We start from the raw sequence: 17080 nt of genomic DNA on the forward strand, positions 1-17080 counted from the left end.
GGCGTCAAAATTTAGGGGAATTATTCTAAAATAGAAAAAAAAAATCTAGGGATTTTGGGGACAAGATTTTAAACCATTTTGATGATTTAAGGAAAATTTTATTGTTTATTGCTACAAAAAATTAATTCCTGAAATTAATTACATTTTATAATGTAACTAGAAAGCAGAGAAATACATATAATACTGAATATATATTGTGTTGATGAATGCTAGGGAGAAAATTAGCCCCTATTTTAGAAGTTTCGTTTGTTTAGGGATTTCTTTTCATATTCATGGCAATATGGCGGACGGAGTGGTTCATCCATCATATCAATGTCTGTCCCTTCACGAGTATTATTTATTTTTGTGCTTTTGACAGTGACTTTTCTGTAAGTATTAGTAAAAGAATTTATTCTATATAAGTATATTGTTAAGTTGATATATAATTAAAAGTAGCAGTCCCAGAATTTATATGGAAAAATGTAGATTTAGAGTTAGTGAACCGGTGTGACAGAGGGGTAGCACTCATACTGTCATACTGCATAAAGGTCAATTAGTAAGGTCATATTAAGGTCCATATTTATATTTTCATATTAAGAGAGCGTTTTCTCAGTGGCACAGAAAGGCCCACGTGATTCCAGTGTTATATGCTGGTTTATATATTGCTAATATGTAAGTTTTATATATTGTAATTTTACTAATATTTTTTAATGGCTGATCATTTCTCCCCTTACCTAACCTACCCCACTATGCAAGGTTCTTACCCTAAACAAGGATCCCTGTTATATCTTACCTAAAAAACCCTTACCTTGGTAGATATAGAAAGACTTAAGTTTTCGAAAACTAATTTAATTAGCATATATCCGCCTTCAGAACTGGGTTTTTTTTTTTAAGTAGTTTTATAAATTATTCAGCGTATTTCAAAAGGTTTAGATATTGCGTTACCTTCTGCAAGCACTTCTTGCTAACTACTGATATTGTAAATCTGAACCGCTTTGCTGGTGAAATCAATTGTCTGTCTTTAGTCATAGAAGATTCTTCACATATGCATTGTCCATTATGTATTTTTGGGAGTATATTATTATTAAATGCTAAGCTACAACCCTAGTTGGAAAAGCAGGATGCTATAAGCCCAGGGGCCTCAACAAGGAAAATAGCCCAGTGAGGAAAGGAAACAAGGAAAAAATATTTAAGAACTATAAACATTGAAATAAATATTTCTTATATAACCTATAAAGACTTTTAACAAAACAAGAGGAAGAGAAAGATAGAATAGGGTTAATGTCTAAGAGAGGGCCGCATGAAGATATCACTGATATTCAATTTATTTTTACTAGAATATGTAGAAATGTATGTATATAATGGTATACCAGTGAGATAATTTAGTGAAAATCAATAATAGTCGAAATATCAGCGATCAAACTCACGCTACTCAAGTCTTCCTCCCAGATTTTTCTAAGTCTGTTGTTATTGTTGACTGTGTCTTATTTTTGCTCAAATGAGCCCTGTAACCACTATAATCTGCAGACAAACTAGTCCACTATGACGTCTCAACGTTTGGCCAGTCACAGTGCGACAATACATTTTCTTTCCCAATGACGTCTTCACGTTTGGCCAATCACAGTGCGGCAATACATTTTCTTACCCATCACAGTGCGACAATACATTTTCTTACCCAGCCATTTTATTTCGTTCCTAGACATCGAGGCCGTAGCAAGCACGTCATCTGATATTGCACAAGAAGTTGAAATTCCATCTTCTTGTCCTGACTGTTTCCTAAGTTACAATGAATTTGTTCTTACTTATTCGGGGTTATATTAAAAAACTAGTGGATTTGTGCCAGAGACACAATTTAATTTTACAAAATAAAAATTGTCCTGCATGTCAGGGAACCTTCGCAACGGCTTCACGTTTTCCTCAAAGCAGCAGCACATCTTTATCAACCAACAGGTTAAGGTAAGCTTCATTAATTTATGGAGTATATTATAATGGTGATAGTATAATGATGTATACAGCAGTACCATCACTTTGGATTTGGTTTGATGGATGTGTTAGGTAGTGTCCTTAAGGGGGGGTCGCAGGGGGGGCGAAGCCCCCTCCCCCCCCCCCCCCGGTAGGGGGACAGGGCTATTAGGCTAGGTTAGGTGGGTGTATTAGGTTCGGTGGTGCCCTGAAAATCACTGTGGTCTTAAAAGGGGGGGGGGGGGCGAAGCCCCCCCCCCCCCCCCCGGTAGGCCTAGGTAGGGGGTACAGGCCCCCCAGGGTAGGTTAGTTGGTTTTATTAGGTTCGGTAGTGCCCCGATAATTCACTTTTCTCATCCTCCCCCCACCCAAAAACCCCGCTTCCCAATGGGGTCCCCCATGATTGTAGTAGTAGGTTTATGCTTACATATTGTGTGTAAGAGTTAAGTCTTAGTTTCTTTTTGGTAAATTTTTAGTTTCAGCCAAATTTGGAAAAATGCAATAAAAATATATTTGTTGCATCAGAAATAGTGTGGTTTCAATGAATTTAACGTTTATTTTGACTGCAAACCAACCGATTTAGAGATTTACTATGTATACCCTAGTTCATCCCACCAATTATGGGGGACACCCTTTGGGAACCAGGGTTTTGGGTGGGGGAAGGGGGGGGAGGGTGTTGGGGCATTGAATGATATTTGCAATAAATGAATAATTAATGTTCCAGCACCCCTCCCCCATACCCCTAACTAGGCCTACCGGGGGGAGGGAGGTAGGGCCCCCCAGCGACCCCCCCCCTTAAAGCCACAGTAATTTTCAGGGCACCACAGAACCTAACAAACCCACCTAACCTAACCTAGGGGCCCTGTATCCCTACCAAAGACCCCCCCCCCTGCAACCCCCCCCTTATGGCCAAAGTAATTTTCAAGGCACCACAGAACCTAACAAACCCACCTAACCTAACCTAGGGGCCCTGTACCCCTACCGGGAGGGGCTTCGCCCCCCCTGCGACCCCCCCTTAAGGCCACAGTAATTTTCAGGGCACCACAGAACCTAACAAACCCACCTAACCTAACCTAGGGGCCCTGTACCCCTACCGGGGGGCGCTTCGCCCCCCCTGCGACCCCCCCTTAAGGCCACAGTAATTTTCAGGGCACCACAGAACCTAACAAACCCACCTAACCTAACCTAGGGGCCCTGTACCCCTACCGGGGGGTAGGGCTTCGCCCCCCCTGCGACCCCCCCCTTTAACCAGGGGTAAATTTGAATATAAATATTTTGTTAAATCACTTCTTACCTTAAACGGAAGATGACGATGAAGATGTGGAAGGTTGTGGTTGACCCTCTTCTGAATCATCAAGTACTGGAATACGTTCAGATTTGGTACAATACCACACATGTCTATCCTCACGAAAATGTAAAGGCGAATCACATTTACCACACTGGACACTTAAAGGTAATACGGAATGCTCCCTTAGAAAACGATTCACTACTTCAGGAGTTCCATTATAATTCCCATGAAATCGGCCGATCACATCAAAATAGGAATAACGACATATTTCACACAACCGTACCGGAGGATCCATGACAGTTAAGTGACGTGTGATGAAAATATAGAAACCGGAACTTTTGAAAACCGAAAACAAACGACAATCACAGGTTTCTCCCATAATGAAATAGGGAAAAAAACAAAATACTATCGTTTACAATGTTATATTGCACGAAAAACAGATCCTTGAAACAAGACTGAGAGACCAATGAATCGTCCAATAATAACCCTTGAAAAGAACCCAGTAGTGTTTAGATTGGAGGAGCGACATTAGTGGGAGGAGCAAATGCGCATTCAAGTAAATATTGTCACATTACGCAATGGGGCGGAGCCAAGTAAGATGAAAACAGACATACAAACGAACAAGAGCTAGGTCCCGTGGCAGCGTAAAGGTATACAAAACACTTAGAAATAAAATGCAGACCTACATTAACTGATATAATTATCTCTGTAAGTAGACATCAGCGTCAATAATGTATTGAGAGAAAGTTTTTTGTTATCACGTGCTTTACTAGGAAAATATATTAATATAATACATTTCCCAATTTGGTTGAATCTAAAACTTTACCTTCTTTTTTATTCATTTCCTCATGTTTCTATGCACTGTGCAACAATAATCTGGTTGTTTTTTGCCGTTTTTCGTCGTTAATACTTGAAAAATGGGTGCGGCCTTCTAGACATTTACCTAGAATAGTGTGCCTGAGTGTACCCTCAAGCAAGAGAATTCTAACCCAAGATAGCAGAAGACCATGGTACATAGGCTATGGCACTACCAAAGATTTGAGAACAATGGTTTGATTTTGCAGTGTCCTTCTCCTAGAAGAGCTGCCTACCATAGGTAAAGAGTCTCTTCTACCCTTACGAAGAGGAAAGTAGCCATTGAACAATTACAGTGCAGTAGTTAACCCTTTTGGGTGAAGAAGAATTATTTGATAATCTTTGTGTTGTCACGTTTTTGAAGACAGAAGAGATTCTGTAAAGAATAGGCCAGACTATTCGGTGTCTGTGTAGGCAAAGGGAAAGAACTGTAACTAGAGTGAAAGATCCAATTTAGTACTGTCTCGCCAGTCATAGGACCCCATAACTCTCTAGCAGTAGTATCTCAATGGGCGGCTGGTGGCCTGGCCAACCTACTACCTATAAAATCATTATCATAAAAACTATAAATATAAAATCCTTTTTATAGAGTTTATAAGAATTTTTTTGGTTCATGATTTAAACTTGGTTATTATATGGTTATTCCTACATTAATACAGAACGAGTTTTATCTTGGTGTTATCACTTCGGCTGGAATTCGGCTGTGAAACTATACAACTAGGTGTTGTCTGTTACTGACGAATAACCGGGTGCCACGCCCCACTAATCAGTTTAATGCGTAGCCACTCGGTTCTCAGCCCCCTCTTAGACTACAGACTTACTCCAGGTGCTACCAGATTTTTAATATTTTTCTTGTAGGTAATGCTTAGCCATTTGTGTTTTGTCTTTGGGGGAAATTCTGATTCTGTTTGCTCGACGATTGGCGTTTTCTCATGGTATCAGATGTCTGCTGCTATTACGAAAGTTGGCTGCAAGTTCTCTTGCTTGAGGGTACAATTTGGCTCACTATTTTATCTTATTTCTCTTCTTGTTTTGTTTTTATAATTTGTAGAGGAGATATTTATTTGGATGGTACTCTTAAAAATTATTATTTTTCTTGTTTCCTTTCCTCGTTGGGCAATTTTCCCCGTGTTGGAGGCCCTGGGCTTATAGCATCCTGCTTTTCCAACTAGGGTTATAGCCTAGCAAGTAATAATAGAAATAATAACAATTGGGAACTCTTCGACTGCTTACTGAGATTTAGAACCTTACAATTGAGAACCACAGATCAGATTGTACACTCATGTTTGGGGTTTATCATCTCTGACCTTGTTGCTTCATAATGCTCCTACCATAGATGAGGAGTAGGAAGGAATCACTCAAGCAAAGGATGAACTATCTGTTTTATTGTCTCAATACTTAGGCCAATCGATTTGCATGGTCTCACAGGATGAACAGTACCGAGAACTTGAGGAATTTTCAGTATGGGGTACCGGAACTCGTGCTAACAGTACAGTATTCCATCTTGTACATCCTTCACATTATTATTTCTTACTAAGCTACAACCCTGGTTGGAAATTCAGGATGCTATAAGCCCATTCTTACTAAAGAACTTTAGTTAGTAAAGTTGGGGAAAATACAAATTTGTGATATTCATTCTACTTTTCAAGTTTAAAAGTATTACGTTTTATTAAATCAAACTAGACTGGTAAAAAGACATATAGTAACATACCAAACCTTTTTATGTATATAAGAACTTTAATCAATTGTGATCCAACAGTTTTTTAGTTATAGAGTTCGGCAAATTGAACATTCGCAAATGCGAAATGTTTTTTTATAATGATTCATGTCTGTACTGTATTATGATAATCTGTAAAAATAGCATTTTTTAAATAGGGAAAAGTATATTAGTAAGTATTATTTGTTAAGTTATCTTCATGCAGGATAGTCTGTAAAATCAGGCTAGAAGGGATTTTTATTCCTTAGTACCGATGCTAATGCAATATTTTAATGAGTTGGTTCATTGTAAGCTAAGCGCCAATAGTCATTGGACAATTGGCCTTTGTAATTTTAAAAAGCAAACGCTTAAAGTTTATTAAATTTGTCTAGTATCTGTCATTTTTATATTTACCGCCCCCAACAAAGTTGGAAGGTTATGTTTTACACTCTGTTTATGTGTGTTTGTTTGTGAACAGATTCCTGGCTACAATTTTAATTGTAATGAAACTTGCAGGGATTAAATTTTATGTTAAAAGCTGGAAATTAACAAATTTTGAAAGGGCAAGGTCTAAGGTCAAGGTTACAGTTAAGGAAAATTTACAATTCACGTAATCGGCCATAAGTTTGGACGTCGTCGTAACAGACTTCAAACGTGGCTAATTTTTGAGTGTATGAAAATCCACACCAATTAATACATGCCAAGGTCGAGAAATAAGATGCAGCAGTGGAGGTCTGCACTTTACTGAGTGCTCCTCTTGTTTAAAAAGCAACACTAAAAGTTATATAAATTTTCATAAATGTTGTTTTTATATTTGTGCGTATAATTTGATTTTGTAAGTGGAGCAAAACTGTCATGTAAACTGAAGTAAATTTATTTGTGTATAAAACGGATTTTGAGCGAAGCGAAATATCTATTTTTGGGTAAGATAGCCATGACGTCCTGATGGAAGGTTCCTTCAGTAGCTTCCTAGGGTATATTTAACTACAGTGGATATTCCCAGAGAATTAAACTAAAGGTTATCACAGAATTCTAACTTCTGGTGCGAGTACCCTAAAGGTTTCCCTCTAGGATATCGTATATCAACAGGGGACGCATGCATTAACACGCCACATAGCTATCTATACCCCATATAGTTAACACTTCGATATGGAAAGGTGGCTGAGTAACTGAGGAGCCGTTCCACATTTACACTCATCCGTGGCTGCTTTTGGTACTTGAGACGTAAACAAACGGGCGCCATTGCTAAATGACGTCACGTCCGTCCTCATCCTGAGCTCAGCTTCTGCTAATCTCCATGATACAGCAGGTCAGGGAGGGGCCTGAAAGGCTGAACTAGAATAGACGGGAGGGTCCATCAGGACGTCATGGCTATCTCACCCAAAAATAGATTTTTCGCTTCGCTCAAAATCCGTTTTTTGGGCTCAAGCCATGACGTCCTGATGGAAGTGTACCAGAGAATTAATGTATCGTGGAATTTTTCCCCCTTTTAATGCAAGTGCCAAGGTCTTCGAATAGTATTTTAGAACATGTCCTTACCAGAGATTCTATGATGAACTAGCTTCCTGCCCCCCTGGCAGGGAAGTCCTGGTGGACAATAGGAACATCTCGAAGCGATCATTGAAGAGCTACTCGCCCTGCGGAGAGTTCACGCTGGACTCGGAGACAAGACTAAGGTTAATATTCGGGTAGGAATATTATCAAGCATAGGTAAGTAAATAACATTTACTACTCTCCCTGGAGGAGAGATCGATCTGGTATCGGAGACAGGACAAAGGTTAATATTCGAATAGGAATATTATCAAGGCATGAGTGAGCATATAACATAATTACATATATTACTGTATTCTTCTCAATTTTCAGGGAAAAAAGGGGGTAAATGAAACTATAACAATCTTATATTTCTTGATAAAGAATAGGAGCAGAGAGATACGCACATGGAATAAAATAGCCATTTTATTTCAAAGATTGCAGATCATTATGGTAGTAATTACAATAATAAATATAGAGTTTATTTACAATAATAAAAGAATAATGTACATAGAAAATAAAGACTTTAATATTGATTCTGAAAAGAAAATTTACTTTTTCGAAACAAGTTCCAGAGGAACGTCAGTCTTTTTCAAAGAAAACACATCATGCCCTAGGGCATGTGGCACTCGTGTAAAGTCTATGACATTTCACCTTGGTAAGAACAGTCTATTAGAAACACTAAGTGTCCATTAAATCACTATGTACTGTATCACAAAAGGGTCAACACAGGCACCCGTAGAGTTAAAGTCCCAAGTAACTCACTGTTCTATGCAGAGTTAAACAGCAGGTTTCATAACACTACGCTCAACTTCGTGCACTTGTTTTGCGTAGTGCTTTAAGAAAACGCGCGATGATTTCCAGCCTGTTAAGCTCTTGAGGCTTTTGAAATCCATAATCTGGAAGAAGTTCAGAGAAGAAGTGACTTTTCTAGGATCGTGACCTGGGGGGGTTACTGTCACGATCCGCTCTGCGAATGAAGTAGGTGATTTTCGCTCTTAGTTGTTTCAGTGACAGGTTGCTACCCGATGTTTCTCCTTTGAAGAGTTGTCCTCCAACGAAGTCTGAAGTTCTTCGAAGATAGACCTTAAGACTCTCCACTGGGCATAGAGAGACATCTTCCTTCAGGGGGCAGATTCTCCAAGGGCCCCATCTCTTGGTGGGTAGTTCATTCTTAGTGAGAAACGTCGGATCGGGGAAGAGGGTAAGCTCTCCTGTCTCTGCGAACAGGATATGACCCTCTTCTCTTGATAATGCCACTATTTCACTGACTCGGGCTCCCGAGGCGAGAGCAAAAAGGAAGATAACTTTTTGAGTCAAGTCTTTCAGAGGGCACGAATCGTTGTCCAGGCTAGAAGCAAAATGGAGCACCTTGTCCAGGGACCAGGAGATAGGTTTTGGTGGGGGTGCTGGGCGTAGTCTAGCGCATGCCTTTGCCACTTTATTGAAGATATCACTGGACAGATCAATCTGGAAGGCGTATAGGAATGGTTTAGTCAAGGCCGATTTGCAGGTGGAAATCGTGTTGGCCGCTAAGCCTTGTCCATGAAGGTGAATGAAGGAGGACATACAAAAATCAATGGTGATTTCCGTAGGATTTTTTGCCTTGACGAAAGAGACCCACTTTCTCCAGGAAGATTCGTATTGCCGTCTGGTAGATTCAGTCTTGTATTCCTCGAGGAAGTTTAAGCTTTTCTTCGAGATCCCAAACCTTTTCTTTGCGGCTAAGGAGAGAAAATCACGAGATGAAGGTCCCTGACCTTCAGTGATGAAGCGAAGACAGTCGACTTCTGTACTTGTTAAGAGAGAACTGGACCTGGTAGGGGAATCAGCGTGGGCTGCAGCTCCAGGACCAGAGGTGACCAATTGCTCCGGGGTCACTTGGGAGCCACTAGGGCCACTGTCCCTTTGAAGGTTCTCAGTTTGGAGAGGACTTTCAGCAGAAGGTTGGGAGGGGGAACAGGTATATCCTGGACTATCTGTATCAATCCAGGGACATGGCATCCACTGCTTCTGCCTTGGGGTCCTCGTACGGGGCCACATATCGAGGAAGTTGATTGTTGTCGCTCGTCGCGCAGAGATCTATCTGAAGTTCCGGGACTTGGTGAGAGATGGAGAATGACCTTGCGTCTAGAAACCATTCCGACTATTGGGCTTGTCCTTGATAGAGCGTCCGCCGTCACGTTGCGGAATCCTTGTAGGTGAACTGCAGACAGGTGCCATTCTTCTTTTCTGCCAAACGAAAGATCGGAAGAAGTACCTGATATATCTGGGCCGATCTCGAACCCTGACGATTGAGACATCTGACTACCACCGAGTTGTCCAGAGTCAGACGAATGGGGATCGAGGGAGGCGGGGAGAGTTTCTTCAGGGTGAGAACAACCGCCATGGCCTCCAAGATGTTGATGTGAAACGTCTTGAATAGGGTAGACCATGTTCCTTGAACCTGTTGTTGGTTGGAGTGACCTCCCCAACCCTCCAGTGAAGCGTCCGTGTGGATGTTGATCGATGGAGGCGGGTGTTGAAGAGGAATGGACCTTTTCAGGGCCTTTGCTTCTGACCACGGCTTTAAGAGTAAGCGAAGTCTGTTTGGAAGCCGTCTCTTGAGGTCTCTTCGAGCGATGGATGCGAAACGTCTCCAGACTCCCGCGGCATCCTTTAGCTGTGCACGAAGCACTGGGTTTGTCAAAGAGGCGAACTGTAGAGAGCCGAGGACTTGTTCCTGCTGTCGTCTTTAGATCCGTTTGGATTTTAGAAGCCTTCTGACAGACCCTGCTATTTCCTTCCTTTTCTTCTGTGGGATGGAAAGGCGGTGTGACTGAAGATCCCAATGGATTCCCAACCATTGGAACTTCTGAGCTGGAGAGAGGCGAGATTTCTAGGTGTTTATCTTGAAGCCCAGATGCTCTAGGTACTGGGTGACTTTGTTGCAGGCTCTTACACAATCTTCGGGCGATGTCGACCAGACTAACCAGTCGTCTAGGTAGGCCATCACTTGGACGCCCTGAAGACGGAGCTGTTGGACGATTGCGTCTGCCAGCTTGGTTAAGATCCGTGGAGCCACGTTGAGCCCGAAGGGCATGGCCCAGAAGGCGTAACTTTTCCTTTGGAGTCGAAATCCTAGGTAGGAGGAAGCGTAATGATTCATTGGGATGTGCCAGTAGGCATCCGCCAGGTCTATGGAGACCGTGTAGGCCCTTTGAGGCAGAAGGGTCCTTATTTGTTGCAGAGTCAGCATCTTGAATTTGTTGTGCGCAATGAACTTGTTGAGAGGGGATAAGTCTAGAATGACTCTGAGTTTGTCGGAGTCTTTCTTGGGAACGCAAAAGTGTCTCCCTTGGAACCTGGTTGACTTTACCCTCCTGATCACCTTGTTCAAGAGTTCCATGACATACTCTTCCAGGAGGGGGGTTGACTGTTGGAAGAATTGTTGGAAGGCTGGGGGTGGTTGAGTCCAGCTCCAGCCCAGTCCCTTCTTGACGATGCTGTGTGCCCAGGGATCGAAGGTCCAACGATCCTGGAATTGGTGGAGTCTTCCTCCCACCGGAAGCACATCATTGCTTCTGGTGTCCCGAGGGTTTGCCACCTCGGCCGCTAGCTCCCCTTCCTCCTCTGCCTCTGGAGGGACGTCGAGAAGAATCTCTGCCGGAGCCTCTGCCTGAGCCCCTACCTCTTGGATGAAAGGTTGTCGAGTGTTGCTCGTATGCAGGGGTGAAGACCGGCGACTGCGACACCACCGGTTGGGGGACCAACTGAAAGGTCTGTTGCGGCTGCGTAGCCACTTGGGGAGTAGCGGGACCCGGAAACTGTCGTCTCTGTTGACGTTGCTGGGGTTTGGGCTTTGAAGCTTTCCTCTTTGGCTGAGGGCCATCATCCTGAGAGGACTTCCTCGTGCGGGACATGCCCCACTTATGGAGAAGGTTCCGATTCTCCGTGGCAGCTTTGTCCACTATCTCTTTCACCAAGGTAGATGGGAAGAGATACTTGCCCCAGATATTGGAGGATATCAGCCTCCGGGGTTCGTGTTTCACTGTCGCGTTTGCAAACACGAATTCACGACAGGCTCCGCGACCCCTAGTGAGGCTATATAGGTCCTTGGTTACAGTCGCCAGGTTCGACTTAGCTAGGACCATATAAAAGTCTGGGACTCTAGTATCCCCGGCCATGAGTTCAAGCTGTACCTTGTGGGACAGCGACGCGGTGAGTCTCTCCTTCGTATCCTGTTCCCTACGAAGGAGGTGATCGTTCAGCCTTGGGAGGTCCTCATTGAATTGACGACCGGTTACGTCAGGCTCCAGTTTCCCTACCGTGAAGTGCCTATCATCGGGGGGAAGAGTAATGGAGAAGGGTCTGCACTCCTCCAGTGCAGGGCAAGGTTTCCCTTCCTCCACTGCCTTTATGACCGCTGTGAAGGCCTTTTCGATGAAGGGGAAGGTCGCAGAATTTGGCGCAACGAAGGTTGGATGCTTCTTGCTAAGCGCCGGCATCTTGGAGTTGGTGAAACCCCTACTCTTCACCGCCTGAGCTAACAGAGCTTGGGCCTTCGCGAGATCGAACTCAATAACTAACTTTGGTTCGATCTCCTCCTTTGAGGCTGGTTCGGACCTGAGCCGGACGTAACAGTCCAGATAAGCCTCGAAATTTGGGAAGAACTCCACTTCTTCCAGCAAGATAGAGCCAACCCTTTCACTGATGTAAATCTTACCAGTTGTAATTGGCATATACTCGGCGTATCTCCATGGGTTAGCTTCCGAGCAGGTGGGGAGGTCCTTAACCGAAATCCTTTTCGGTTGTTTGAAGCTGACGAGAGTCGTCCGGAATTGTTTCTGAGTTTCTCGTAGCTGCTTTTCCATGAGGGCTTCAAGCATCTTGAAGACCTCTTGAGTGGCTGATGGAAGAGGGTCCGGGGTGGCAGAAGTCGAAGGAACAGGTTCCTCGGACGGTGCAGAAGTTGCTGGGGGAGCAGGAACGACCTCGGTCTTCGAATCAGGGTATTCCACCTGATCTTCCTCATAGTCGAGTTCCTCGCCCATGAGGTTCTTCTCCGTCTCTTCCGACACCTCCGACATACGTTCCACGTTGTTGGAATCAAGATGGCACTCATGCATGGACTGTGCCATGACAACATCAGGTTCCACCACGATCTGGACGGTGGGGATCTGATCATGGGGCACCACTGAATCTTTTGATGCTTTTGGGAAAAGCAAGGCCCTCAAGTCTTCGTTGGGAAGATACGGTCCAAGGGCGTTCTTCTGGAAGCCACGCACCCATTTGCGTAGCTTCTCCCTAGCAATGTCCCTTGCCTCCGCAGGAGGATCGTCGAACGTCTCGACAAGGTGCAGACTGTACAGCTCTGCGGGTCCCAATACTTCAAGTTGCCTTTCTTGGCGGTGCAGGGGGCGTGGGTCTGGCACGCCTTGTGCCCGTAGAAGTCCGGGCGCTTCACCCCGCAGAAGTTACTCTCACACTTCAGATACGCCTCCTGTAAAAGAAAGAGATCATGAGTACAGGGAAGGCATAAGAATGACTTAATTACTCTAAAATTAAGGATAACTTTATCTAAAATTAAGAATAACTTAATTATAAGAACATTAATGCTTAAGATTAATGAGTGGGAAAGGAAGTAGATAGACACATACTTGTGAATCCCGCCCAGCTGGTTACCGTAACCTTATCCGTAGACAATTCCTTTGTGCCCGAAGGTCACAATGAGGGAAATCCGTATGGATGAACCAAGCTAGGCTTTTAACAGGAATTGTCCACAGAGTGTAATAGGGTCTGAGACCACTCAGATCCCTGGGGGAGAGGGGGCATAGGATTAACCCCTTATTAATTGTAGGTTCCGGCAATCGACTGCACTAAGACACACAGAGTATGCTGGAATTATTGTAATGTGCAATCAAACAGCATAGTCACAATCTTGGATGGTAAGACAATACCTATATGGAAGTGGCCAAGCCATCTGGCTGCAGTATATTGACTGTCGGCATGTTGCCGGCAGCCAGGGAAGAGGTACATGTCCCTTAACGTCTCATGAGGGTGCCGGCAGACCGACGGAACACCGGAGGCCGGTCCTGCAGGGTGGAAGGCATCAAGGCAGACACACTGAGTATCTATAAGGATAATACCTTAGTGGCGACCGCCGGCACAGCGCGGGCCGTCGGCAGGGGGTGGCGGCTCCGGCAGCCAAAGGCTGACGGCATGGTGAGCCTTGGATCAATTCATAAGATAGATATGTATATGGTCGTATACCTAGATTGCCGGCAATCAATGCCGGCATGCGGGTGGCTGACTCCGAAAGTCGGCCGGCTGTTACTAGGTAAAACGAAGGGTGGGACGTCGGCGGTAAGTCGACGGAAGGCGGCAGCCTCCGGCACACGGAAGGCTGACGTCTTAAAGGGAGGAGGCATCTTATGAAAGAATGTCACCCGAGGTAGTGGCGGTTATCGCCGGCAGTAGAGATGGCAAGGGACCGGCACCAGGATAGTAAGAGAGAAAGGTAAGGAGGGGTGGTAGGGGTAAGATCCTATACCCCTCTGGAGAGAGTGCAGGGAGCCGGCAGGTGGTCGGGTGCCTGTGGTAACCCAAGGGAGGGATAGAGGGCACTCTTAAGAGGGGGAATCCCCCGCCGGCAGGACCGCCGCCGGCAACCACCCTCATAGAACGCTATGAAGGGCAAGTGTACCAGAGCGGCCAGCTAGCAGGAGAACAAGTTAGCCCTACCACTCCACCCGAGGGAGGAGTTGTAGGACTAAGGACAGAGGTGTGTAGGCAAGCCTACACCAAAGGGATGGGTGGGGAGGGAGAAGAATGGGTCTTTCTAAAGAGGAGAGACTGCATGGGAACGGCCACCAAGGTAAGGGAGAACGCTCCCTAACCTAGGATAGGTAGCCCAGATCGAGAACGGTACTAATGTACCGTCTTAAACTATAATAAGGCAGAGTCAACCCCCAGACCTTAACCTAGAGTAGGAGGACTAACTCCTAGGCTAGGAAAGCTTGAAAGACACATCGCTAGTTGCAGGGAGGAAGGAGTAACCCAACCAGGTGCAACTGAGGAAGGGCAGGGCCCTTCCTAATATCTCAGGCACGACCCTAAGGGAGGGTCATTCCCTTAGTGTAGGCAGAGAAGCGATAAATACTCTGGTTGTAGACGAGATTCCCCTATATAGAAGGGAAAGCAAGTCTACCCAGAGGGAATGCCTGCAGGCACGGGGAATAGGGAGCATATAAGGGTTTCTACATAGGTTAGGAGGGGATGATGCACAATCGACATGGTCCCTTATATGGTCCCCGAAGGCGAAAACACTTGCATCACAGTAAATAGTATGTTTAATAATGCCACAATCTTCATAACTTAGGAACACTGGTATATATCATGCATGAAAACAAGCACTAGGCTGTCCAGCCTAGGGGCTAAGCTAGCTATCTAGTATGGGGTTGAACAGCGACCGAGACTGATGAGCGCTAAAACATATAAAGATTCCCTAGCTATGAAGACTAAATAACTAATAATATTAATTAGTTAAATGACCGGAGAGGGCTGTTCTGGCTAACTAAATAAAGCATGCAACATGAACAGCGCGCCAGTATCGGCACAGCTCTGCCACAAAACAATATTTTACGAAAAGTAGAAGTTACTTTACGGGTAGAGCTTATTTAAACAATACTGGGACCTGGTACTCAACTTTCCAGAAGAAGGCGAGGCTGAAGGTAGCGACATAACGGCAATGTAAGCTGATAAAGTAAGCACTTGGGAAAAATCCTACTTAGCAAAGAAGCTACAGGCGAAAGGATGAGGACGGACGTGACGTCATTTAGCAATGGCGCCCGTTTGTTTACGTCTCGAGTACCAAAAGCAGCCACGGATGAGTGTAACTGTGGAACGGCTCCTCAGTTACTCAGCCACCTTTCCATATCGAAGTGTTAACTCTATATGAGGTGTAGATAGCTATGTGGCGTGTTAATACATGCGTCCGCTGTTGATATACGATATCCTAGAGGGAAACCTTTAGGGAACTCGCACTAGAAGTTATAATTCTGTGATAACCTTTAGTTTAATTCTCTGGGAATATCCTCTGTAGTTAAATATACCCTAGGAAGCTACTGAAGGAACCTTCCATCAGGACGTCATGGCTTGAGCCCAAAATATGTATTTGCCGATTCACATATGGTTAATATTAGTACTTTTCCGGATTCTTTATACATATTTTTAAATACAGGTTTAGGTGACACCAATATGACTTATTTTATACTAGTTAATCAAATTGTATCAGTTCCTGTAATAAATCAAAATTGCAATTGATTATGTTTGATTTTCAATTTGCAGGTGACCTACGATGCAGGAGGAGTCAAGGACAGAGCCAATGTAGGCGACATGTAATAAGTCTCCTTTGGGAGTAGGGTCTATTTCTCTCTCCGAGCCTCTACGTTTGTGTCACGGTTAATAGGTATAAAAAAAATCTTGCTGGATCTTTTATATTATTTGATAATCTGTGAATATTGTCTGTCTTAAGATATAGAATATTTGAGATATTCTCAATTATACAATACAAAGGTCGCCTAACTTACAAACACAGTAGATCCCGAGAAACGGTTTGTAAGAAAACATTACTTGCCAGGTGTTAAGAAACATTTAAATGTCTTTTTTAAATATTTAACTTAGCCGGTGAATATATAATAGCTGCAACTCTGCGGCTCGACAGACACATACATAAAAAACTCGCGAGCGATCGCTATGCAGGTTGCGGGTGTGCCCACCAGCGCCAACTGTCGGTCAGATACCACTCTCGGATGTAAACAAAACCTTCAATTTCTTCTCTGTCGACGTGTCGACAAGACGTACTTTTACTCGCAGTAGAACCTGGAGTTTTTCCCATCATATTTGGTGAAGTACTTTAATTTGGTTTGAGCTTTTGCAGTACAGGTGTTTTTCTTCAAATAAACCCTTAAACTCTTTTTTGAATCGGATTATTTGTTGATGACTTAGATAGTTTTTTGGAATTTTCCCTTGACTAATTCAAAATGGCTGACCCTTCTCAAGTTCCCAAGTTTCGAAAGTGTAATGCTAGGGACTGTAATAGGCGTCTTCCAAAGGCTTCTCTCGACCCTCACACTGTTTGTTCCAATTGTCGGGGTAAAACCTGTCAATTGGGAGATCGGTGTGAGGAATGCGTGGGTCTTTCGGAATTCGATTGGATCGAATTTGATAAATATACACGCAGACTAGAGAGAGATAGGGTAAGGAGAAGTTCTTCTAGGTCTGTAGATTTTTCCTCTCCACATGCCCCTGAACCTAATCCTTCCCCTGTAGTGGTTGTTCCTAACCCCCCTCCTAGCACTCAGGAACCGTCTATGCAAGACATGATGCGTGCTATTCATGCCTTGGGGGAGAGAGTTGAGGCTTTAGCAAGTGACCGGAATCAACTCATGGCGGACGTCAAGGAACTCAAGTGCCAAAGTGCCACGGCGGAAAGTGGGAAAGTGCCTAGTGTTTCGCAAAGTGTTGTGTACAGTGTTGCGACCGAGGGTTCGTCTGTTCGTGCCTGTCGTCCACCTAGTCCGGGATCTCTTGCAAGCTCCCAAGCCCAGGGGAGAAGCAATGTCGTACGACTTATGGGTTCGAGAGGCCTTGATCAGCGAACAGACGTTCCCTCTTTGGTATCAGGCGTATCTTGTCAAGATCGCCCCTACCATAAGACGAGAGAGCCCATTTTTACCTCGTCGTCCGAAGGTGTTTCACGTAAGAAACCTTGGACCAAGGTCTCTAGA

The 17080-nt window shown here is 44.2% G+C and overlaps 1 long non-coding RNA gene across 1 annotated transcript in view; it reads left to right on the forward strand.

The window, feature by feature from the left end:
- The first annotated feature begins 286 nt into the window (after positions 1–286).
- LOC137629039 (uncharacterized) overlaps positions 287–17080 on the forward strand; it is a 29377-nt gene continuing 12583 nt past the window's right edge. Inside the window, exons 1-2 of the long non-coding RNA XR_011041427.1 lie at positions 287–368; positions 15639–15759. This is a non-coding gene — a long non-coding RNA (uncharacterized lncRNA). The remainder of the gene's footprint in view (positions 369–15638; positions 15760–17080) is intronic.

The sequence above is a fragment of the Palaemon carinicauda genome, chromosome 37, assembly GCF_036898095.1.
Source record: "Palaemon carinicauda isolate YSFRI2023 chromosome 37, ASM3689809v2, whole genome shotgun sequence".
Lineage (NCBI taxonomy): Eukaryota > Metazoa > Arthropoda > Malacostraca > Decapoda > Palaemonidae > Palaemon > Palaemon carinicauda.